Source organism: Nilaparvata lugens, chromosome 6 (assembly GCF_014356525.2).
Source record: "Nilaparvata lugens isolate BPH chromosome 6, ASM1435652v1, whole genome shotgun sequence".
NCBI classification, from domain to species: domain Eukaryota; kingdom Metazoa; phylum Arthropoda; class Insecta; order Hemiptera; family Delphacidae; genus Nilaparvata; species Nilaparvata lugens.
In genome coordinates, this window is record NC_052509.1 from 29,625,765 (window position 1) to 29,652,197 (window position 26,433).

General features: G+C 34.9%; 1 protein-coding gene across 1 annotated transcript in view; it reads right to left on the reverse strand.

Moving 5' to 3' along the window:
- Window positions 1-21,947, reverse strand: part of LOC120351885 — a 38,984-nt gene extending 17,037 nt beyond the window's left edge. Inside the window, exon 1 of the mRNA XM_039430633.1 lies at window positions 21,642-21,947. The gene's annotated coding sequence lies outside the window, so the exon portion shown is untranslated. The remainder of the gene's footprint in view (window positions 1-21,641) is intronic.
- Between the last annotated feature and the right edge of the window lie 4,486 nt (window positions 21,948-26,433).

A 26,433-nucleotide genomic window follows, 5' to 3' on the forward strand; every position in this document is an offset into this window, starting at 1 on the left:
TGTGAAATATTTGATAATATTAGAAATCAATCGAAAATGCTATTCCTCTATGTTGAAATGCTGAGAAATATTTAATAATATTAGAAATCAATCGAGAATGCTATTCCTCTATCTTGAAATGGTGTGAAATATCTAATAATATTAGAAATCAATCGAGAATGCTATTCCTCTATGTTGAAATGCCGTGAAATATTTAATAATATTAGAAATCAATCGAGAATGCTATTCCTCCATGGTGTGAAATATTTAATAATATTAAAAATATGTTTGAGTGAGTTGACATGGGGGATTTCAGCTTCTAGCAGGTGTTTTCACCCTCTCATGCTGAGTTCTAGACGAGATTTTTTTTTTTCGTCTTCTAACACATGGATGCTATTTGAAAAATGATCGAGTGTCGGGAAGAGAATACTTACAAACCGATAACGATGTGGGAGCATGTGTTGTTGGGGAGAAATTCAAATTTTTTTCGCCTTGTAGCACGCTCTCGCTCGTACGAGCCTGGAACAGAGAGAGAAACGTATGCTATATAAACAGAAGCAATGAGAGGAAAATTATCATTTACATCTGAGCCACCTTCACAATGACTTTACAATCTTCTCCATCTTACATCCTGCCGGATAGCCCGCCGCAGCGCGTGCTCAACTATTGGCAGCAGCAGAAAGCTCGCAGCTCAACTACCACCTCCGCTGCCATGGGTGCCGCCATGAAAGAAACTGATTAGAAATTATTGTTTAAAGTACTCGATCATGCAACAATGTTATTTCAATAACTGATATTACTCACTTTATGCAGAGAATTCGATGATGATGACAATTCGATGATAATCTGATGTAGAGATCTTGATCTGTAGTATGATCTGAAACAAATAAGACACTAATCAAATATTTTTCAACAGAAACGAGCTGTAATGCACGAGCACTCCTCACTCGTGCCGCTGATGAAGGAGGTGCGATGAAGGGAGGAGGAGGAGGAGGAGGAGGAGGAGGAGGACGAGATGGAGTTCGTATCAATTGTAAATGCACCAACACCCAAACCATGGATCCCGCTGAGGGAGTTAAAGGAGCGCACTCCCTACCCCATAGTTGGTGCAAGGGAACAGACAAATATTCACGGACGACGAGTAATTTTAAAAATTACCAATGTAAGAAGCAAATCTACGAGTGAGGTGTATTTACCGCAAAGATTTGCTTCCTGCATTAGCTCAGAGAAAATACACCAATTTAATCTCAAGTGTAAAAATTTTTTGATGCTGGTAACACATAGGTCGCCAAATTGGTCCGATATAAAAATTGTAAGCAATAACAATTTTTATATCTGTATACAATTCATCGACCTATGTGTTACGAATTGTATAGATGTATGTGTGAATAGATAAAATAAAATGTAATATTCTTTCTATAAAAATTGTTTTCAATTCTTACCTGTTGTTGTTGTTGTTGTTGATAAGTTTGTAATGAATAGTAGAAACACGCAGAAGAAGAAATGCTGCTTCACCTGCTCTGTTGTGAATGATATTTAATAAGGTGACTGAGTCTTTTATAGTTTGTTGCGAGCATGCTCAGTAGTCTTTACCGCTACACACATACACACACACACACACACACACACACACACACACACACACACACAACACACACACACACACACACACACACACAGCCGTACAGGCAAGCAGTGCTGGCTTCTCGCTCGCTCCTCCTACATTAGCACGTGTTCCTACAGATGTGGGTGGACCTGCAATGCCACCATCATTTCCCCCCTTTTCAAATCGCATTCACCTTTCAGATTTGAAATTATATTCTTATCATTCAAGCAATGTATCATAGCAATAGCGTGTGAATTCATTTCCAACTCGATTGAAAATTAAACCAATTCAATTCAATTCAAGTTGATGTATTGATTAATTAACCTCAGTTAATGTTCAACCATTGAGTTGAAAGGTAATGAAAAATGGTATGTAGGAGAAAAAAGCAGAGTTCGAGGAAACGGGGTAAAGGAATCTTGAGTTCAGCGGCAAGAGTTTTTGAAGGTGTGTCAGGTTTGGCAGGTAATGTGACATCAACTATTTTAAATAAGGTAATTGACAACCTGGGAGAAGAATATCATATTCCGGGATACGAGTATTGCGGACCGGGCACAAAGGTAAATGAAAGGTTGAAGAGGGGTGATCAAGGTATAAATTCATTAGATAGAGCTTGCAAGATACATGATATAGCCCATACTCAAAATAGCGATAATAAAACTCGAGCGGTAGCTGACAGAGCTCTAGCAAACGCTGCATGGGACATTTTCAAAAATCCTCAAACACCCCTTGCCGAGAAAGCACTTAGCTATCTTCTTACAAATGTCATGAAAGCTAAAGCGGCGTTTGGTGGGTCTTTGAGAAAGAAGAAGAAGAAGAAGAATGAGAGGAGAAGTTATAGTAACGATATTAGACGCAAAGCTATAGCTCAGTTGAAAAAGCATATTGCAGGAAAAGGATATTTTTTGAAGCATTTTCCTAGTATTATTGGAGGAAGAGTTCTACCCCTACCCCCATCATCATATGGAGTGAGTTTATTCCCTCAAGTTAAGAAACGTTGAACAACAAAGAAGAGTAGGAAGAAGACAAAGAAGAAGAAGAAGGCATGAATATTGAAGGAGAATTGAGTAATTATGATTTGATTGATTGGTCGAAATTATTACAGATTCAGCTAAGAGGAATATATATGCTAGATGCATTACCCAAAAAAATTCTGAAAAACAAGAATGCCATTGTGAATTTAGCAAGGGAAAGCAAGGATGGGACACATTGGGTAGCATATAAGAAAGTTGGCTCTAATGTTTGGTATTTTGATCCAATTGGAAATTTACAACCTCCATACGAATTGGACAGATATTGGAAAAAAGAAAATGTAGTAAATATATTTTATAATGTGGAGCATATGCAACCATTAAATAGCGATTTTTGTGGTCATCTTACATTATTGTTTCTTGCAAATCAGTTGTAATTAAGTGTTTGTGGTGAACACACAAGATGGTAGTTATTACATTACGATCTAACACGAGTAACCTCTATGAACATTTACAAGAAATTATAGAATTGGATAAAAATCGTGAATGGGAAATTGGATTGATTAATTTTTCTAGTTACAATAGTATTGCAAACATTAACAAAGGAACAAATTCCAGCTTCAAATATGGTGATAGATTAATCGAGTTGGATACTGGTCCATATGAAGTTGAGGATATTATAAAATCTTTAAAGAATAAATTGAATATTGATGGGAAGAAGAATAAACTTATTATACGTGCAAACGCAAATACTATGAAGATTGAAATTCATTCTGATAAACCCATTGATTTAACACGTTCTGATTCGATTGCTAAGATACTTGTTTTGATAATGTTGTTTTGCAGGCAAATAAATGGCATTATTCCAAACATTTGGTTAACATAACAAGCGTTGACAGTATTGTAGTTGAGTGTAATTTAGCTTGCGGCAGTTACTCTGAGGGAAAACAAAAACATATAATCTACGAATTTTTACCAAAGGTTCCTAGCAGTTATTTAATAAACGAAGTACCATCACCGATTATTTATGTACCTTTGAATACGCATCGAATTCAAACTATTAATGTAAAGGTAACGGACCAGAATGGATCGTTTATTGATTTCCGTGGAGATACAATTACAATTAGGTTGCACATACGTGAAAAGTAATGGGTTATCTTATTTTCAACCCACGTTTGAATACGTGCATGCACAATCAAGTCATTAGAGAAAGGAACGCGATAGTGTCAACACCTAAAAACAAACGTGCTTTGTCGGCTAAAAGCGCGAGAATATTAGAAAAGTTGGGTTTTATAGTTGATTGGCGAAATGTCAGGAGGAGCGGCAGCAATTAGTGAAATTCTGGATGTGGAGACAGACCTTCAGTTTTATAATGATATTACTAAATTCCAATTTCACACTCATACAGTTTATTCGGGGCAGGAAATAAAAAACTCTGACAAGGCACGTATTGGCATAAATTCTTTAGATGTGTATTCTTTACCTTGTAAATCATTCATATTGATTGAGGGAACAGTTAACTGTACAAAACCGGGAACAGAGCCGACCGATGCACCAGTTGCAGCAGACTATAAATCAAGCAGTAACGTAATTGGCAACCTTTTTGATGAAATACGATATGAATTAGCAGGTCAGCAAATTTCTAAATCAAGATTGATTGGATTAACATCCACAATTAAAGCTATTCTAGTGAAGAATACTCTCGATAAAAACACATATCACTTGGCTGGTTTTGACAGAGCAGGATATGAGCTAACAGATAATAAATTCACTTTCTGTGTACCGCTGAAATTAATCCTCCCGTTTTTTGAAGATTTTCAAAGAATAATTTTAAATTTGGAACTGGAACTCGTCTTATTGAGGTCACCGACAGATCTCAATTGTGTTGAGTCTACAAGTGGAACAAGCGTTAGTGTGAAAATTACAAAACTACAATGGAGAATGCCCTACATAACTTTAGAAGATCATGTAAGACTGAAATTTTTGAGACTGCTCGATGCTGACACTCCACTGAAATTAGGTTTCCGGCATTGGGAAATTTGTGAATTACCAAATTTGCAAAATTCACTTAACCATTCTTGGGCAGTTCGTACCACATCGAGTTTTGATAGTCCAAAATACGTTATAATTGCATTTCAAACTGATTGTAAGAATAAAATTGAAAAATCAATATCTAATTTCGATAGCTGTGGTATTTACAATGTTAAAGTATATTTGAACAGCGAGTATTATCCATATGAAAATCTGCTAGGTAAGAAGGAGGTATATACTGCATGTTCCTGGATTTCGCGCCCTCGTATTATAATCATTCAATCAATAGCGAACTTGGAACAGAAATTGACTTTAAAACGTTTTGTGAATCAACACCGCTGATGATTGTTCACACCAACCAAGTCATTTGAAATCATCGACAGATGTTCGTATTGAAATGGAATTTAATAGTGCAGTACCTGCAAATACTTCCGCGTATTGCGTTTCAATTAGCAATCGTGTGATGGAGTACACACCTCTCACAAGCATGGTGAAAGAAGTTCAGTAATTTTATTGATAGAGCGCGCCGCCTATATAAGGTGTGCATTCTGCTCAATTTAGTTCATTATCAGTTTCACCTTTGAACAGACAACATGTCCTATTCTTTGTGTTCTGATATTTTGGACAAGCCACAAACTACCAGTATTCAGTGCGATCTTGATAGTTTCTATTATGAAGCAAGTACACCGAAGCCGCTGCAGGTGGAGGAGGAGGAGAGGGAGAAAGACGAAGGATTCGAGGACCCCGCCCCCCGCCGAAGATAAAGAAGTGGACAAGCAGACGCCTACGAAAATTGCTACGGTTAATCTTCACTGGTTTAAACAAGATTGTAATCAAATTATTGTGGAAGAACTTGCCATAATTGATCAGTTTAATAATTATATTGTGTTACATTTCAAATCACCATTTGCAAAGACAGAATTGAGTGCAAAATTGTATAACGATGTAACATGGTTAGAACGTCACTATCATAAAATAAAATGGGAAGATGGAGATTTAGAATACAGTGAGTCATTAATATGTGATTACCTTGCAGGTTATGAGAAAATTTCCACAAAAGGAACTGAGTAAGCAAAGTTTTTAAGAAGATTGCATAGCAACGTTCAATGTATACCAGAGGATTTTCCAAAACCTGATTTCAGCTTTTTCACTAGTTCATGGTGTTATGCTGCGTGTAACATTCATAAAAATAGACCACATTCTCGCTGTGCTTTATTCTCTGCCCAACATTATAATTCTTTGTTGTTTAAAAATATGTATCAAACAAATAATTTCTTGTGTGAAAACAATTGAATGCAAAGTATGAAAATGGCTCCGATGTACACGAATTCACAGAAAAGAAACTTTGCTCGTTATGGATTCTTCTACAACGGAAAGGATCTACAATGTGTTTATTGCCTGCATGCATTGAGACTGCATAAAGCGCGTACATGTTGTCTGTCGTCAATTAATGAAGAAAGACCACTTAATTACTCTATAATAGTTCCTGCCTATACTTAGTTTTCTTCATTCGCTCAACAACATGGATCCGAGGAAGTGGTTGGCTGCTGACAACGAATTGGAAGTGAGGTTAAAAAACTGTATTGATTGGTACAATGAGTGTGAAAGTGCAATTAGGAAATCAACTCCTGGAAATTATAGTTTGGTGAAACAATTGAAAGACATTTTTCTAAGCACGGTTAATTTAAATGATATAAGAGACTATCTATGTTATTATTGTCCTCATAATTTGTGTATAGATAAGCTAATTAGAATTGAAGATGAAATTATGAATAGTTGTGCCGAAATGTGTAAATAAACGTTTTCTGCCTTCAAATGATTTTTCATTCCAATATCCCATTCATGATTTTTAGTTTAGTTGCTGCTTAGAGCTAGACCAGACAACACGTGTGGGGTGATCTTTTTTATACAGACACGAGCCCCTATAACACGTGCATCTCATCAATTTAGAAAGAGAGATATATCTTTCTCTATTCCCCTCATTCGAGACATGTCAAACATCTGCGAGATGCAGTGTTATGGTTTTTCAAAATTCAAAAAATTAACTCGTCTCTTGATGTCAATTTCATTTAACGAATTTGATTCAATTGCGAAGAATATTAAATTTTCAACAAGATGTCAAGATGTTGATTTACCGTTAACAAAAACAGAAAATGTACACTTTTCGATTTTATCTGAGATTTTCGAACTGCTCAATATTCTAGACAGCGGCCATCTACATTATGATTGTACAAATGATTCAGCATTATCTGTTGTTAAAAGTTCCGATGAACTTTGGGAATGCTTGTACGATATTGCAGATAAAAAATGTAAAAGAACTTAGATCATTGTAGAGATTTATAGCAATAGATGTGAGAGAGAGAGAATTTCTCAATTCAATTAGATGTAGAGAGAGTCATTGACCTCACTCTGGATTCGCTAGTATAGAGTAATATGGATTCACTTTAATTTGTCAGTAGAGAATTTTTCCCCCTCAAAGGGAAATTATTCCCCCTCATCTATACTGGGAGAGAGAGAGAGAATTTCTCAATTCACTTCAATCTGTCAGTATAGCATTAGAAATATGGATTCACTTTAATCTGACACCAAGGGAATTTTTCCCTCATCTAGCATTCACCTCAATTTGTCAGTATGGGAATATGGATTCACTTTAATCTGTCAGTATAGCAATATGGATTCACTTTAATCTGTCAGTATAGATGTAGTAATATGGATTCACTTTAATTTGACAGTAGAGAATTTGAGAATGGATTCACTTTAATTTGACAGTAGAGAATTTTTCCCTCTCAAAGAGATTTTTTTCCCTCATCTAGCATTCACTTCAATTTGACAGTATAGCATTAGATGTAGAAATATGGATTCACTTTAATCTGTCAGTATAGAGAGGGAATTTTTCCTCCAAAAAGGGGAATTTTTTTTTCCCTCATCTGAGCAAGGGGAAGGGGAGAGAGAGAGAGAGTTATCTCTTTTCAACCCCCTCACCACCACTGGGCAAGGGGAAGGGGAGAGAGAAAGAGAGAGAGAGAAAGATACATCTCTCTCTTTTCATCCCCCTCACCTCCACTGGGCAAGGGGAAGGGGAGAGAGAAAGAGAGAGAGAGAAATATATATCTCTCTCTTTTCATCCCCCTCACCTCCACTGGGCAAGGGGAAGGGGAAATCTATTTTTAGAACACCCCCCACCCTACAGGCGGCGGGAAGGGGTGGCGGGATGGACGATGGGTGAGAGGGGTGAGGGGGTTTTGGAGCAAAAAAGCCCGTCTTAAATGTCAAATCTTCTCTACTAACGGCCCCACCGGAGTGGTTTAATCAATATTTATATGATTAAATGATTAGCATTGCTGAAAATGATAATATATATTATATAGTATGTAATATGGTTATAAAGTATGTTAACATTGAATTCCGTAGCCCACAATAAATTATGTGTGGTGATACAACTATTTTGTTATTGAAGTTTTTGGGTAAAATTCTATATCATATTTGATAGGCGAAACAATTAGGTAGAATATGGATAAGAGTAATTCATTGTAAATTATAGTTCTAGGTAGTCAATTGATTTAAAATCAACTAATCGCTCTGCTATCACTGAATTTCCAATTATTATTATTTCATTTCAGCAATGATATATATATATATATATTTTTTTTTTGACAATCTACATACAGTAATTTTGATTTAACAAATTTGTAAATTCTCTTTCAATGTGGTTGGAGAGTCGGATTCAAAGTGTGTTTCTATTTTATCGTGAGTGAAGTTTGCTCAATGGATAGAAAATAGGTAGAAATGATACTACCGTTTTATTGTTTCATTTCATTTACAAATACAATCAGTGCTGTCATTTTTGTTTATCTCTTTCTAGTAAGTAATATAGTTCCCTGTTTCACTCTTCATTTCTTATCTGGATTATCAATTTGTTATCGTTTTCTACTTTCACCACTCTGATTAATTAAAGCAGGTTATTATTAAATGACTGTGGAGACTCAACTATATATATTGTCGGCCTATATATTGATTTGAGCTTACAAACATTTAATTTGTTGTATATATTTAGACATAATAATGTATTTAAATTTATTTTCCTTACTATAATTAATAAAATATCAACTATTATCCTATTTGTGGCTTTTGTTTCTGGTAAAATGTCTGAATTGAGCTTTTACTATCAAAATGTTAATGGATTAAGAACTAAAACGCATGAATTTTCGAAAAATCTTTTGAATTCAAATTTTGATGCCATAGCTTTATCTGAAACTTGGCTCCACTCTCATATATCCAACCAAGAGCTATTTGATAATAGGTATACATCTATATATCGTAATGACTTACCAAATGACGGAAGAAGAGGATGGGGAGTTCTTGTAGCTGTGAAAGATTGCTATAGCTCTGAATTGGTAGCTTCTTCCCGTGGTGAGGGTTTCGAGTCTTTGTGTGTCAAACTAAATTTCGGTTATTGTGATGTATTTCTTATTGTTGTTTATATTCCGCCTGCTTCAAATATGTGTATTTTTGAAAATTTCTATAATCATGTTGAGAGTCTCAATGGGTTAATTGATGGTAATATTATTATGGTTGGTGATTTCAATCTTCCTGAGATTAACTCGGCTGATTACAACTTATTTACTGGTTCCTTACGTGCACGTAGACTAAATAATATTTCAACATTGTTTAACTTAGAGCTCAAGAAAAATATTCTCAATGTAAACAACCGTACTTTGGATCTGGTACTTAGCAACATTGATTTGAATGTCCAGCGGGATGCTTCACCGTTGGTTTTTGAGGATGCTCATCATCCTGCTCTTGAACTAACATTTATCATACCTTATCTCAATTTAAACCGTAATTCCAATTATTTTTCTAATAACCTTATTTATAACTATAAAAGAGCTGACTATTTAAACTTATACATTATTTTGAATGATATCGATTGGTCCTCTCTCTATTGTATGACAGATGTTGATGAGGTTGTAAATCATTTCTATAATACTTTATTCTCTGTCATTGATTGTTGCGTACCTAGAAGGAATCCTGTGAAAAGGCAAGGTTATCCCTTATGGTTCACAGGGGAAATAATTAGTGAAATTAAACTTGAGAACAGAATGGCAAGGAAGCGGAGACATTCTGATTTTCATAATCATAGATTTATATTGATTAGGCGTTCATTGAAAGCCAAAATACGTGAAGCCAATAAAAGGTACCTAATTACTGTTCAGTCCTCAGCGAGAGGTAACATACGTAGTTTCTGGTCTTATGTGAATAACAAGCGTATTGCTGCAGCACGGAAGAAGAAAAGTATGTTTCTGAATTCATCAGTATTCGAGAGTGGGGTGGATATTGCGAATGGTTTCGCCAATCACTTTGCCTCAGTATACGATGGTTCGATGGTTCCTTCTGCCATGAACTCACCGGTTGTGTCTGATCAGAATATTTTAAATTTAAGGACTGTTTTCATCGAAAAGGTTGAGACAGCTATCAAGTTACTTAAGCCTAGGGCATCTTGTGGTCCTGATGGTATTCCACCTTTCCTGGTGAAGGGATGCTGCGATCTTTTGTCTGTTAATCTTTGCTTCATTTTTAATTTATCTCTAAAACTTGGTGTTTTCCCGAATGAATGGAAGCTCGCTAGGGTCTCACCAATATTAAAGTCTGGCAACATGCAAGACATTGCTAATTTTAGACCAATAAGCTTGACAAATGTTTTTTCAAAGATTTTTGAAAGTATCATTTTCGATTCTATTTACAAGCACATGTTAAACAGTTTCAATAAACAGCAACACGGCTTTTTACCTGGTAAATCGACTACTACAAATTTAATTGAATTTTCATGTGATGTTTTGCATGGTCTGGAGTCTTCTGGGAGGGTTGATGTTGTATACATTGATTTCCGAAAGGCTTTTGACCTTGTAAATCATGATGTTCTACTACACAAACTACTGGCCTATAATTTCTCGAATTCTACTGTAGGATTTATAGCATCTTATCTGAAGGACAGAAAACAATTTGTGTCATATGATGGTTGTGATTCTGATCTATATGCAAACGTATCTGGTGTCCCTCAAGGTACATCATTGGGTCCTCTTTTATTCCTCATCATGATCAACGATCTACCTGATGTATTAAAAAACTCTAAATGTCTTTTATTTGCCGATGATGTTAAGATATATGAAACTATTACCTGTGTAAATGATTGTGATACATTACAAGACGATATTAATGAGATTACCACATGGAGCTCTGTGAATGGTTTAAAAATTAATGTTAATAAATCACACCATGATGACATTTTCAAGACAGAATCTTCCTTTTAATTTCTCTTACATGATGGATGGTTCTGCTCTTCCAATCAAAATATCGTGTAAGGATTTAGGAGTTTATTTTCAAAATGATTTCAGATTCATCTCTCATATTGAGCACATTTTAAATGTTTCTAATCGACTGTTGGGCTTTGTTATTAGAACTTGCAAACACTTCAGTAATTTAGATACTATAATATATCTGTACAAGTCGTTGGTAAGGAGTAGATTGGAGTATGCCTCAATTATTTGGGATCCTTATTATGCTGAATATTCTGATTCTCTTGAAAAAGTTCAAAATAAATTCCTTCGCTACCTGTATTTTAAAAAGTTTGGCCACTATCCCTATTTTGCATATCCACATCACAACTCAGAATCATGTTCAAAATTCCAACATTGAAGTCAGACGTAATCTCCAAGCCATCTTACATTTATATAAAGTAGTTAATGGTCTTACGCAGCATCCTTTTCACCTGGAAAGATTGGGCTTCTATGTGCCGACTGTTTCTCGTGGGAGGTATTTTTCGTTTTTTATACCAAGATCTCGAACGTTGCAGGATTATAACTCACCCATCAATCGATCCATGAGACTCTTCAACACAGTATCTCGTGATATCGATCTCTTCAATCCGTCTTTGAATGCCTTTATTAAATCATGCTCTATAATACTTGAATATTAGTTCTTTTGTCAATTTTTAACTTCAAGCACTCTCTCTCCTCTCTCCTTCTGCTATCTATCTATGTCTTTACCTTACGTCTTCTCTATTTTCTTTTTTTTCTTTTCAATTTTGTTTAGTTTAAATGGTCGACTTTTTTTTATTATTTATATTGAACTTATTCTTTCTATTCTTATTTCGATTAAACTTATTTTCTTATTTTAATTAAAATTATTTATATTGTACAATAAGAATAGCATTTAATGATATAAATAATTAGTATCTTATTTTAAGATTCAGCATGTAATTCTGAAGTTTGTTTAATTTCTGTATATGTTGTTTTTGTTTTCTTATTATTCTTTATTATTTTGTGTGGAGTGCGGTTTTGGGCAGTGTGCCTGTCGCATCCACACTGATTAACTACATTCACTACAATGTATCTTTTTTTTCCAATAAATTGAAATTGAAATTGAAATTGAAATAGAAGACATGATATAGATATCGTCAATGTGAATAAGAACGGATTTGTACAAGATGTCTGATAATAAGTGTGTCATTCCTCTCATGAATGAGTTTGGGGATAAATTCAACCCCATAGGAGCGCATTTGAAACTGAAAAGTCCTAGAGGTGTATTAAAGGCTGTGAGGTGTTTCGACTTTTCAGCTATTCTCATGGAATAAAAGGCTGAAGTCAAGTCCAGGGTTGAGAGGAATTTTGCAAAACTTGAGGCTTCCAATATTGTAGAAGGATTTGGGAGAGGATATCTATCATTTAGAATCTTATTGTTGAGTTTTTTATAATTTACCACAAGACGAGGCTTGTTATTCTTGTTATGCACTATAAATGCGGGTGAGGCGTAATTCGATTTGGTTTGTCCGATTACGTTTGCTTTTGAAAGTCCTTTAAGGATTTCATCCATTTCTTCTCTTTCTTTAGTAGCTAGTTTATATGGAGGCGAAAAGATAGGAGTATCATCTGTGAGGTTGATTGTTACTGGTTCAAGAGTTGACACCGGAATATCATACTTATGTTTCGAGAATACATCTGTGTATTTCGTAATTATTTTTTCAAAATCTTTATAATCTGTTCCCTTCAAGTTGGGATTTACATCAATTTTTTGAGTATCATGAATTATAATATCAATATTCTTCTTTTCTTTGTTTTGTTCTTGAATGTTATATACTGATTCAACGAGAGGATCCTGTGTTATAGTATTCTCTGTAATATTTTTCTTAATATCTTCAATATTTGAGCTTTGAATACTCATGTATCCAATGCATGCTCTGATTTTTAAAGAAACCATTCTTTGTGAAAAATTGTAGGCAATGAATTTTATTTCTGTTTCCGTGACTTCCTGAATCGCGAAATTGACTTTTTCTCTATTAAGATACATCTCATTTGGTGTGAAATGCAAGCTCACATTTTCTTGTACATTCCTCACTGAAAATTCAGAAGAGTCATGAGATTTTATAATTACATCCGTCGGTAACCGAATAGATTGAGATTCATTATAATCTGTATTGGGTACAGATTCATTAACAATGGGCGAAAATTGCGCTGTATAAGCTGTCCCGCTGAGAGTGCCGAGTGATTGCCCACTGGAAAAAATCAAAGTTTTACCTGACGTGTTGAAAACGTCATTTTGATAATCTTGCTTCGCGATTGTTCTTACTTGGAAACAAACGTCGCTATCTTTGCACAAGGTTTTATGCTGAGGATTGAAAATCCTAAATTCATTGTCTGTTGGAAAATTAGACAATAGCAAGGGAATAGGATATGATTCGGCAGGCTGTATTCTAATATCATTTTCCGTGTAAACTGAATACGCGACAGAAACTGGACTTTCTGAATGGGAATGAGATACTGTCTCTTCACTCGTTCTCATGGGAATCGTTAGATCTTTGTTCAAAATAATTTTCTTACAAGAGAAATCAATGAGAACATTATTTTCTTCCAAAAATCGATTTCTCAAGATTATGTCTGTCGATAATTCTTGTACTATGAAGCATAATTGAGAAAAGAGTTTTTCTTGAAATGAGAATTTAACTTCTGCAATTCCAAGGAATGGAATCTCTTTTTGATTTGCAGCGTACAAAATCATGTCAGGTTTTTCTATTATATCATTTTCTTGTACCAAGTGCTTTCTGGCTAATGATATATTTGATCCAGTGTCAAAAAGGATGATAATGTTTCGTTTATTTGACATGGCTTTAATGTGGACAGCCGAATCTATTTAATTGCATGCTTCGGTGATTTTGGAGCTGGAAGGATGTTTGTTTGACAAATATGATTGAGGGTCTTGTATTAGATGTATCAGATTTTCTATTTTATGAATTATTTCCGGTTTCTTTTCCATTGTGTTTAACGGTTTGTTATCGAGTGAATATTTATGTATCATATTGAGTTGGAAATCTTTGAGGCTCGCTATTTCGTCATCTTGTAAGAAAGCTTCTAGAGTTCTGTACTTCAAGTAATAGTATAAGACATTCAAAAATTTTTCTACATTTGTGCAGAGATTGTGTTCTTTTGACTTTTCTCTTATGCGTATCACTCTTTTGATAGTCGGTTTGCTTGTGAGTTATGAAGAAAATCCATAAGTGGCGCAATGTTACATTTTTACTTATCCATTGTGGTAGTGATTCGTCATCAGAGTCAAGTAAATCATGTGTGATTTGGTCATTGAATACCTGAATTTGAGTTGCTATAGGGAAAGCATAGTTGTTCATTATGTAGTCAATAATGTGTGACAAATTCGATTTATTCATATTATCTTCCATGCGTAGGGGTTGTTGTAGTATTTGAGATTTAATTTTAGTTGGGTCTGTGTTGCATACCTGTTTCAATGGTTCTTGCTTATGATTTGGAAGATCCGATTTATCAGTTTTTTTCATGTATGTGTGTTCTCCATTATTTTTAACATCGTGAGATTCCTGTCTGGTATCGTGTGATGACGTAATAATTTTACTATCATTTTGGGTGTTGACGGGTTGACAAGATTGTTTTGATGCAGCTAGAGCGTAGGTCATAGTATTCTTTTGCTCTTGAATTTGTTTAATATTAACAGGACATCCGTTATTCACTACGCTAGTGTTTTTGGATGTCCTATTTATGCGTTTTTTGAATTGGCATTTCTCAATTTATTGTAATAACAACTATCTGTGCTGTGACCCTGCTTGTTACATATAGCACACGTTACTTTCTTTTTCTCTTCTGGGTTGGTGAGACCGTTATGAAAACAATCTTTTGTTGTGTGATTGGTATAATGGCAAATTTTACAAGGTGTTTTATTTTCAGAGGTGCGCGCTTGTTCCTGTCTTGGCTGTTTATTATAGCCGTTCTGTTCTCTGCGCTTTATATTTCTGAAATCCCTGTTATGGAATCTATTATAAGCCTGTTGGTTGGGATTCTGGTTCCTAGTTGTGATTTGATTGTTATTTTGGTTGAGGTACCCTGTTTTCTGATTTTCATGAAATCTCTGGTTCTGTGTTGTTTCTGGTTGGTTGTTGTTAGCTAGACATTTCATGTTTAATAGATGAACGTGTTCAGTTTGCTGGATTAATTTCTCCAATTTTTCTGTTAGTTTGTCCATTTTTTCGGTTTGGACTTCTGGTTTTTGAATTTGTTCGAAAGTTTTGCTGATAGGCTGTGTAATCCCTAGCCGATCATCAGTCATGAACTGGGACAGTTCGTATTTTTGAATGTTTTCCTCGAGCTGTTTCATTGTGTTATTTGGTAACATGCAAATTTTATCGAGTATGTGAGGTAAAAGTCCTCGCATTATGTACCTCACTTTTCGCGTTTCACCCATTTGTGGATCTATTTGTCTACACAAAAATTGTATGTGTGCCATGTAATTCTGTATTGTTTCTGAACGAGACATTTTTCTGTTTGCAAGTTCGATTTCCAGTTTTTCAATGTGTGCTACTGGTTCAAAGTATTCTGTCATTTCCTTTTGTACGTTCTCGTAATTTAAAGTATTTTGTGTTTGTAATCTGTCACTTATAGGTAAAGTAGTGAGCGGCACTACCTTTTAGATAGAATGGTGAGTAGAGTAAGGAATCTTCTGAACTCCATGAATTCGCCTTTGAGGTCCTATTAAAACCACCGAAAAAGTCATGTATGTTTTCGTGTGGTGAGGCAGAATAGGTTGGTGGTGTGATGAAAGACCTCTTTCTGTCAGCCATTTCGGTTTCTGTATCTGAATTTTTTTCAAGTGTTTCGGTTGGGATGCAAGAATTCGTATAGGTATCAATTGTTTCGGTTTGAGTGTAAAAATCTGTAGTGAAACTTTCTGTTTGAGTACATGAATTTGTTTTAATTGGTTCAGGGGGAAAAATACGTTAGTTTTGCTGGCAGAAGGTGTTAATAGTTTATTTGGTGTATTTTCAAGGCTTTGTTCTCCTGCGCTTGCTAGTCTGAGATTTCTTCTTAGGTGGTTTTCAAGGACATATAAATCGGGATAGCTATCTTTTAACGTATCTGAAAGTGGGACTCGATCTATAATGTATTGAATCGCTCTATCACGCTCTTTCTGATATTTTGAAATATCATTGAAACTTTCTTTAATAAGACGAAGATTTGAGCGGACAAACTCAAGATCAGCGTTAGCGGGAATGTAAAGGTTGTATTCCTGCGATAATTGTTTTGCTGTTTCCAAATTAAGTTTGGAAGTTTGAACAGTACGCAAGTCAGTTAGAGTAGTTGAGGACATATTTCCTAGCACAATTCATAAAAACGAGATACATTTTATATATATGTATAACATGCAGTAGCCTATAGCTGGATGATTGATCTAGGTCAGGCACGAAACAATAGAAAGCAATAAAATACCAATAATCAATAACTGTAGGATGACTCTTCTCACGCTCATTTGCGTTGACTGCTATTCAATGACAATATATATAATAATAATTCAAATAAAAATTTATATAGCCTTTGCACTCAATATTTCATAAATAAGTGGGCTCAGATAGTTAATAATCTTGGCATTGAAATAAAACATTCATTGAAAACACAACTTACTTCGTAATAACAATACACTTTTTTCCTGTAATGAAAATTCATTCAAAATGGTTTGCTATTATGTATTAGAATTAATTCACTGATGAAACACCAGTTTTAGTTCTATTCAATTTAATTTGATTACAAGAACTTTTGATTTGAGTTTTGCAAACATTCATGTATTTTATAATTTGAGGGACGGGGAAAGTCCAACATTTAATGTTAGATTAATCTGCTTTAATGTTTTTATTATTACCTTATTAATTTATTTGTGTAATGAAGAAATAAGCTCGGCGTAACCTCCACCATTTGTAACATTAAATTGTTTGAACTGTGATATCCATCATTTGTAATAAATGATTGGTGACCTGTTTGTAAAGTGATAAAAGGGGGCGATCCACCAGTTCCCAGACGGGAACACTGTAATATTGTTGTTGCGTAGCATTTGATGGTAGAGCAAAAGCAGTTGGTTTTTTTTTATTATCAACTAGATGATTTTTTGAATTTGGAAGAAAAACATTTTTTTTTAAGATTCATTTTATTTAAAAAGAGGAAATTTCTGTTTGATTTAAATGTGAATTTTAACATATTTTGGTTTTATAAAATTAGTTATGCTACAACTATTCTAATACAGAACAATTAAGGAAGGTTATGGAATTTTGAGCATTTAATCAATTTTGAAAAATTAAAATAAACTTGTTGTCAATGACTTTACAAAACGTTAGACAGAATTTTGTTGGGCAGATTATTGTGTTTTTCTATTTAAACAAGTTATATGACAGTTTAAAAAGCATTATTCATTTATAATTAATTTGGAATTTCTAAAATCAAAACAATATTGAAAAATAAATTGAATGTGGAACGATACCGTTATACTGTTGATGTCCATCCTAAGTTGCCATGGTCTGAATGGAGAACCAGGGGATGTCCATCCACGGGTCAGCTCGGTCTGTCTCAGGAGGTAGGCGATGGAAAAGTGTGTGAAATTATTCAGAAGAAAAGTGGAAAGCTTTTTCCACTAGCTGGCTGGAGGGGAGACTAGAATGCTAGCCCCACTTCTACCTCTCCTCAGCGTTTTTACTCTGTCAGCCAAAACTGTCTGATCAGCTTTCAGTTTTTAAAGTTGAAAAAAAAATTATTTCTCTTTTTAGGGAAGAAAAACTGATGTTTGGGGGTTTGTCAAACCTTCTGGTTCATGACACTATGATAGTAGTTAATTCAATAATTGACACCTAGACTGACGTAAATGGTTCCAAGGGACGACCATATTCGTCCATTAATCAACGGCCGGCAGATTCGTCCGATCCAACGGCCGAACGGATCGGTTAAATACGGTTTCAGTGGACGATTACCCAAAGGATGGAATTCCGTTTTTCTGTTGCAGAGACTGTCATTTGTGAGTTGTGAGAGAATGTTTGTCTAGATAGTCTTATAATAGGACTAAATGCATATAAACTGGAATTATTATAAATTAGTACAGTACAGTATTTTCATACACCCTACCGTGAATTGCCTAATATAATGCATATGTAAAAACTAAGACGAAGAGCATTATTCACAGAATTTCGAAATATTCATCATCCTTACTCGATATTTGAAAGGCATTCTAAGAATCGTATCAACTCATAAAACCATTATTCATGGTTTCAATGGTTCTTGAAATTATTTATTGACTTCTTGAAAAGATTGATGACTTCACCCATAAATTGACACTCCAGGCAGAAGACTACCTCATACATCATATGAGGGTATTATTAAAGGAAACCTGGATTATTGTTGTGATTCTCGAGATCTACTAATACATTTTAATATGTGTTTGAATAAACCTGATACAAAAATATGTTTACCAGGTGGAAAATGTCCATTCCTTCTGTTATTCTATCAGATTCTATTAGATAAATTGGTTTGTCTTGATTTATCATTGCGCTCTATTCAGTTAATGTTCTTCTTTTTTAAATCAAGTAATCAATCTACGTCTACAAAATCAAACTATTGTTAACTATAATGCTCGCTCGTTAATAAATCACCGAAATAGAAGTCTTTTCCCGTTCTTACTTCCCAACAAGGCAGGCAGGATAGATAACACCGATTCAGGATAACTGGGAAGCAGCTATTCCTGCTGATATGAATGTTCGGTTATGCTTGTGTATTCCGAGCATTAGAAAAGATGAACGATGACTCAGCTGTAGCGAGTTCCATTAACGGAGAAGTTCCGTGCCGCTAAGATCAGATAAGAATTTCAAAAGTTTTTCCTCTAAATACCTTCCATTCAGCGCAAAAGTATTTGGCTTTTACCCTCCTTCAAATACGTGTATGTTTATTTTTGTGCTTGTGAGTGTATGTGTGAGGGAATGGGAAGATTTTGTCCGCCGTGAAATAGAAACAGGACCAAGCCTTGGCAGTGAGCAATCGACCGTTAAACTGTTATGTTCTCATTCTTTCTCTGGAAAGAACCAAACGAGACCCAACTTATTTCATAAAGTGCTTTCCCGGCCTGCACATTTTGCCAGCTTTAATCTGTTAAAAGACGACCTCGCCCTGCAGCTGAGAGTCCCGGCCCACAGCCGAGGATTAGGTTTCTCAATTATAGTAAATTCTACATCGGTCCTCACACAAACCTTGAGATGTTGCCATTGTGCTCAACTGTATAATACACTCCCGATGGAATTGCTATGTTCTGCTGACCACAAAAACATATCGTCCCTTTTCTGGTATGAGACAGTCTCTATTAATTTGCGCTTCCATCGCACCCATTGAAAATTGCAAAAGCTCAGGTACGGAAGGATTTCTGCATAGGCTATCTTAGCTTTCAATTCAATTATCCTTAAAAGTACTTGTTTTTATATTGGTATGATTCTGAACCAAGTTCGTCGTTGAAGAGAGTTTTCGAGTCAAATATAGATTTATATTTTTTCTTTTGGCTCGTGATTTTATCGGGGTGCTGTTAAGTTGATTGGTAACTAAAATTGACGAGTGATATTAATCATTTTGCGGAAAATATCCAAGCTGCATCAATGGTCTTGAAATTCTCACATTCTATTCTATGGAAGTAAAAAAATCATGTAACAAATCTGCGATTTAATTTAAACCAATAGAGCAAACAATTACATAATTGTAATTGTATACTCGCTCAACGGATGAAAATATACTCATCAACGCAAATAGATACTCTTTACAAAGAGTTAATTCAACTATGACAGTGAAACAATAATGTGTTTGAAAGAACGGAATGAAGTTTCCCAGCATTATCATTTAAGCATAGAGCTTTCGAGTTAGATCAGCTGAAGAATGCACGCTTTTCCGATACAGAAATTCTATTGATCCGAACGTAGTACTACTGAACGGTGTTCATTAGAATTCATTATTTATTTGATACAACCAATACTGAGTATAAACCCAAAAGAACTATTATTGAGACAATAAATGTTATATTAAAGAGAGTTGATGGCGGTTTGTAGAAGCATTTTTGTGCAGACAAGTAAGTCGTCGACAATTGCTGGGATCGTGTTAATCTTGTTAGGGAGGAGGGTAAAGTCTCTCAGACACTGGCTAAGAATTTCGAGAAGCCGCTGTCTCCTTGATTGCGATTTCAAGTGCGGTTTTCAAGTGCGGCCAACCGCCCGTCACTTGAAACCCAGACTCAGTTTTGTGCTGTGTCACACAGTAGTGGTGGGTCATCGTTTTTCGGGGTTTTGTTTGCTGGGTGAAAAATGATGCGAACAACGCAACAATAAATCTTGCTCAGACATGTCACCCTTCGGAAGCTCCCTCATCCTCAACGTCCCTCCACCAATAAGAAGCACGCCTTCGAAATTTGAACCACAGCAGTGGCAGACGCAGCGAAAAACGGGCTGCTAGAAGAAGAAAAATTCGCGCTGCGCTCTTTTTCTTCGGCAAAGATTCTTTTCCAGTTTTATTAATTTTCATCATCGCCCAATGCGCGATCAACAACGGCCTTGCCGACACATTGTTGACGCTCCACTCCCCCAACTGATATTAATCATCATCCTGCGCCGTTTTTCCATCTGCTGCAGCTAGTTTTTGAAGCAGTTTGGTTTGCTGGTGCATAGCGACGCTGTTTTTTCCACGTGGTTGTCTCCGTGGATTGATAGTGCACGACAACAGCAGCAGCAACCAATGAGAGGCCACGACACGTGTGGGCTACGGGAGACTACGTTGCTGGCTTTCTCAAATGATTGATAATATCATCAAAGAGCAGCAAAACCATCGGATTGGAATGATCACAGCAGCGTTTTTCACGATATCTGTGTTGCATTTGAAACTGATCATCAAAGTCAGGGATCGCTTTTTGCTGTAGAATGAACAAACAGGAAAAGAAGTGTGGAATATGCTGTTAAGAGGATATTATATTTGATAGTGAGCGTTGGCTGCAGTTCACAACTAATGAGAAGAGCTAACAAAAAGCAACAAGCTGTAATGGAAAAATGAATCAATAATACACGAAAATTGTCTGGAGAATCTATCATTTCTCTTGTAAAAATTAAAGAACTATTCCATTTGGGAAAAAATGTTTTTATAATGACTATTCCAATGAATATTGTCCAATGAATATTGTTCTTTTTGTCATTTGATTCTTGCAAAAGTTATTAAAAAAAACTTTGAAAATAGACGATTGCACCCATAGAAATATATGCTCACTAGAGCAGAGCTGGAGGTATACATATCCCTCACTTCTGAGAACGTTTTATCTTCATTACTGATTGATTACATGACATTTCTTGAAAGTTGATAGTGTTATTTATGATTTCTATATCAATTGCAATTCCATACTTGATTTGTATTTACTGGGAACAATGTCTCCAGTATGTTGAGCCTGATAATTCAAGCAAATAAAGCAAAAAAATTTCCCTACAAACTAGTTTGTTCCAATTAAAAGATAAGATTTCACATTTACTTATCCGGTAAAATACTGTAACAAGAAATCGTCTTCAGTTGTCAGACATTCATAAATCTCTAGAAAACTAATGCCAGATCACAAGAGGATGGTGGCTAGTTTGAAAAACAGAACTGGTCTTTAGAAATGCTATTTTAAACAATTTCAACTCTTCTTCTTCATTGAATCAGATAGAAAACAGTATTACTTACAAGTACCTTCGTTGGACAACAGTTGGCCACTCCTCTACAATATAGGTTTAGTAATATTCGTTTAGTCAATCATCGTTTTAGATTTACTTTAAGCACTTTCAACTTCTTTAAGTTATAGCTGTATTAAGAAGCATGACTTTCAACATCACACAATACAATTTAGAGGCGCACATGACAATAATAACCACTTGGAACACGGTCTGCTTGCTAGACGGTGTTAATGTTACCAAAAACGTGTACTTGTAACGTCATTCATAGGTGCCACAAACAAGGTGCCAACGAGCACTTGGTGACGTCATTCGGTGCTCTCTCCTCAATCACAATGAATGGAAAAGTGTAGAGAGCGCGCTATCAATGACAGAAGCAAAGAAGTCGTAGCTTTTTATCGTTTTCCTTATCATCCCATTCACATTTAGCCGCTTTTATCGCGTTTGTCGGCGAGCAGTCAGAGTACGGAATTTCTCACACTCTCTCTTACCCTCTTCGCCATCACTCTATCACTCTCTCTTAGTCCCGATTGGAGAGGCACTCTTATGTGCAAGATTGAATTATCACCGCTCGGCAGCTTTTCCTCTTCCCTGTTAATAATGTTCTCAAGTGCCGCCATCAGATTCGAGCTGGGGTTCGGACAACTACTTCAGTCTCAAAAATGCGATCACTTTCACAATAAATTTTCTCCTCCTATTACATTTCTCCCCTACTCTTATCAATCTTGTCTTTGTTGCTCTTCCATTCGTCATTTTTAGAGGCCACTCTTACCTGCACGTATTAATGCTACCTTGCATTCTGGAACGTTCTTCAGTTAGCGTTAATACGAGTACTGTAACTAGTAGCTCTGTGAACAGTAGACCTCGCGCAGTACAGTACCTCCTCTATAGTACATATTCAACAGTTCTTTCTTATCTCAACTCTGAATTAATCCCCAGTACATGTCTTCAAGTTGTACTGGCAATTGGTTGAACATGCAGATCCCAACACTCTTCACTCCTCTCTCATACATAATAGTCCGATGTATGTAATCTCTCAAATCTTACCTTTTTATAATTCTGTACTTCAGTAGACCACAAGAAAATAGTCCCATGAGAGTAGATGCAACTTTGCCAAATAAGAGTTGATCAACATTGTCTACAGCTGATTATGAAAATAAAAATTAATAAAATAGAATTATAGTACCCTTTTGAATTATTAATAAATTATATATGAAAATGAATGTCTATATGTGTGTTTGTTTGTTTGTTCCCTTTAGACTTAAAAACTACTTGACAGAACGGCATTAAACTTTGGGAATATTTTGTGTGAATATTAGGGACGGTTCCTGACCAGATATTTTAATAGGGGGGGCTGATAATAATTATTTATTAATACATTCTACAGACCTATGTTTTCGTACTTGCCGGCCAAGCGGCTACCGAAGAACGGAAAAATTATCATGTTGTGATAATATGATTTAGCATCTAAAGTTACCAGCTGTAACTAGTAGTTCTGTGAACAATGGACCTCACGCAATTCACTCATCCAAGTCACCTGTCCCAGATCCAGCGGTGCCAGTCTTCCTACTAAATAATTATCTGTGATATGTTTTACAGTCTATCATAAACTTCCTGGATTTTAGAAATGGTGAAGATGATGAAAGTCTTCTTCACATTATTATAGAAAATGAATTGGATACATCATTGTTATTATACAAAATGCATGGCGAAAACTGCAAATAGATATTTCAAACTATTTTGGAGTAATTATGTCAAACTTATCATTGTAGTGAGTATCTCTGAACAATAATGAAATAACTTTGAAACTGTTTGGCATTGGCCTACTTATCATAGGGAGCCATAAGGGTGAGTGTGAGCCAAATGCTCACACGCGACCACTGATTTTCTGCAAGTCCGTGCGACTACTCGTGTGTTAATGCGCAAACATCGTGTCTTGAAATAATATTATAATATTCATAACCTTCCTATTAGAAAAAGAAGCAATTAGATTCAATATAATTAACCAGATTTTTCAAATTACTTTGAATAATGATTTTAGATTTGAGTACATTCCACATTGTCAGCTGCCATTGTCATATTACCTTTGTAAACGAAATATATGCCTAGGTTGGATATTATTTCAAAGGATATTAGAAAAAATTCTCCCCAGATATTGAACTTGTGAAGTTGTGCTCCTGGGGGGGTTATCTCTTATGATAGAGTCCCACGTTATGAAGCTATTGTGAGAAGTTGTGGATTGTAATTCCTTCACAGATAATACGATGTTTCTGGTATTTATAAGAGCAGTCTCTAAATTCCCTCTTTTGCGAATAAATTCACAAAAAAATAAGGCCTTCCGGCTCGCAAAATTACTGGGTTCAAACCTCAGCTCTAGCTCAGTGGTAGAAACATGAATTTTATAAATACAAATAATCACCATAAGGTTCAGTGATCGGTAATTGGTAATTCTTACCGCTGCTTCTATGAAGTTCTTGAAGAATACCAGTAAGGAAATTAAAAGAATATTTGATGACTGATTATCAGTAACCATGTACCACTAGAGAATAATCAGGACCAACTATAGTTGTTTCTAGTTGATTCTTAAAACGCTCGTCGTGAATACAAGTATTCACCAATATACATACCCATTCAAAATTCCTTAGAACTTACAACGCCAGTTCTTGAAGCTCTCTGGATCCTTATACGATATAACTGGAACCTTATTAATATAATTTCTTAATATACTTGTTCTGGCTGATAGAATGAATATCATCAAAGGATGATAAATATTGAGTGCTCTGAATAAGGTTAATATTATTTGATTCTATGATTTTAAGTGCTGCTAAATATTTGTTGGTACCAAAACAGCTCAAACTATATAACACGAGATGAGTTGGGATATAATAAAAAATTCTATAAGTTTGTATGCTGACATAAAACACAAAATATATTCCCACAAAAAAGATGTGCATAAGATATTCGATAAATCTATAATTCACTTAAATAATCTACTTTTAAAATCTGAATAATTATCACAGGCTTTGCTAATATTCACAATAATGAGTTTCAAATTCATAAATATATTATATTTAATACTGGTACTTACACTTCCAATCAATACAAAATTCTGCCAATAAAAACCTGTTCGGTCTATAAGTTTGATATGGTATACTTTGTTCAATAAACAAAAATTAATATTTAATAAATTAATATTCAAACATGAGATCTCAGGGATTTATATGAGTTCGGGCTGTGCATGGAAGTAAGCTTCCTACATATATAAATAAATTTATAAATGTTCTTATGAACTATGTGATAATGTTCAACACGTGGTGACTTTTTATTTTAATTCTAATTAATTGGAATAGCGCTTTTTGTTTTAATAATTACCCCCACTGAACGTAGAAAAATGAGCTCATTTGGTTTGACTTATCACTCACTGACTGAAGTTCTAGATGTTCTCGTGGATTGAATTAATTATTTCCAATAATTAATTAGGTAGGCTCCTTCTCGTCACTGCTGGGCTAACGCGTGATCCAGATTTTTATAAGTTTCTTTCGAATTAAAGCTATTTTTATGGGAATCTTTACAATTACGAACTCCTTGACAGCACTGAGTTCACAAATAATTAACATTCAACAAACATACATTACATTTAAAAAAGGGTTTGGCTTAATAATTCATTAAAAATTTTTTTAAAAGGAAGAAGAAAAAGCCCTAAACTCCATGTGCATCCTCTCGGGTTGGGATCTTAAGCCAGAAGAAAAAGGTTTTCAGAAAAATTTTCCTCTTCCTAGAATAATTCTGTAAGCTACTCTCTGATTGGCCTTCAATTTAATAGACTCAATACAATTGGTTGCCTTGGGAATCAGGGCTTCCTCGGCTTTATAATAGAAAAATTAAATAAAAGAAGTTTTTATACAAATATATGGAGTGTTTATCTTAAATTGAATTCATAAATAAATCGTAACATACGATTTTAATAGATAATACATTTAGTTTTTATATGAGTTTTGTATACTCTTGATTTATCATGCTTTTTTGGATTATAATAAATATTTATACAGAAATAATAGTTATTTGTATTTCTACACATCGACTTCCTCCAGTATACATAATATATCCTTTATGAGTGAATTTTATATGATTCAACCGTCATATGGGTTGATCGAATAATCAGCTGATTCGTTCAGTATTGGTTCTAATAATTATCGATTTATCCAAGATCAACTAATTCTTTTCAAAACGTAAACAAGTAACTCTAACCTCAATGTTCATGCATTTTATTTTTTTTTTTTTTTTATAATCCGCCAATAATAATTATGCCGCTTTATAATTTTTTGATCTTACCAATGGGTTCTCATAATTATTAAATCACAATAATACATGTTTTCTTATCGTTGTTGATAATGCTATTACTCCTACTCGCTAATAATACTTGATTTGAGTTGATTTACTCTTTGGATAGGTCTAACCTTCTTTCCATTTTATAGTTCTATTACCTTTCATTGGCTCATTTAAAAATATTTGGTGGTTTCAAATTACCACGTGACACAAAACGCCCTCTGATTTCTGATTTAAAACGACAATTCGAGAATATAATATAAATTTTATGATCCAGTTGGTTTTGGATCAGAAATCATACATGTTACAAAGTCTGCTAATAACTCTACTGAGAATCCTACCTCCTAACAATTCAACGACATATACAACAATAAATAAATTCAATTCAAATACATACGCCTTACATCGGCCAATCTCCTTCTACACACAATACACAATATAAACTATCTCCTCCTCCATACATAATATAAATCTTTTTT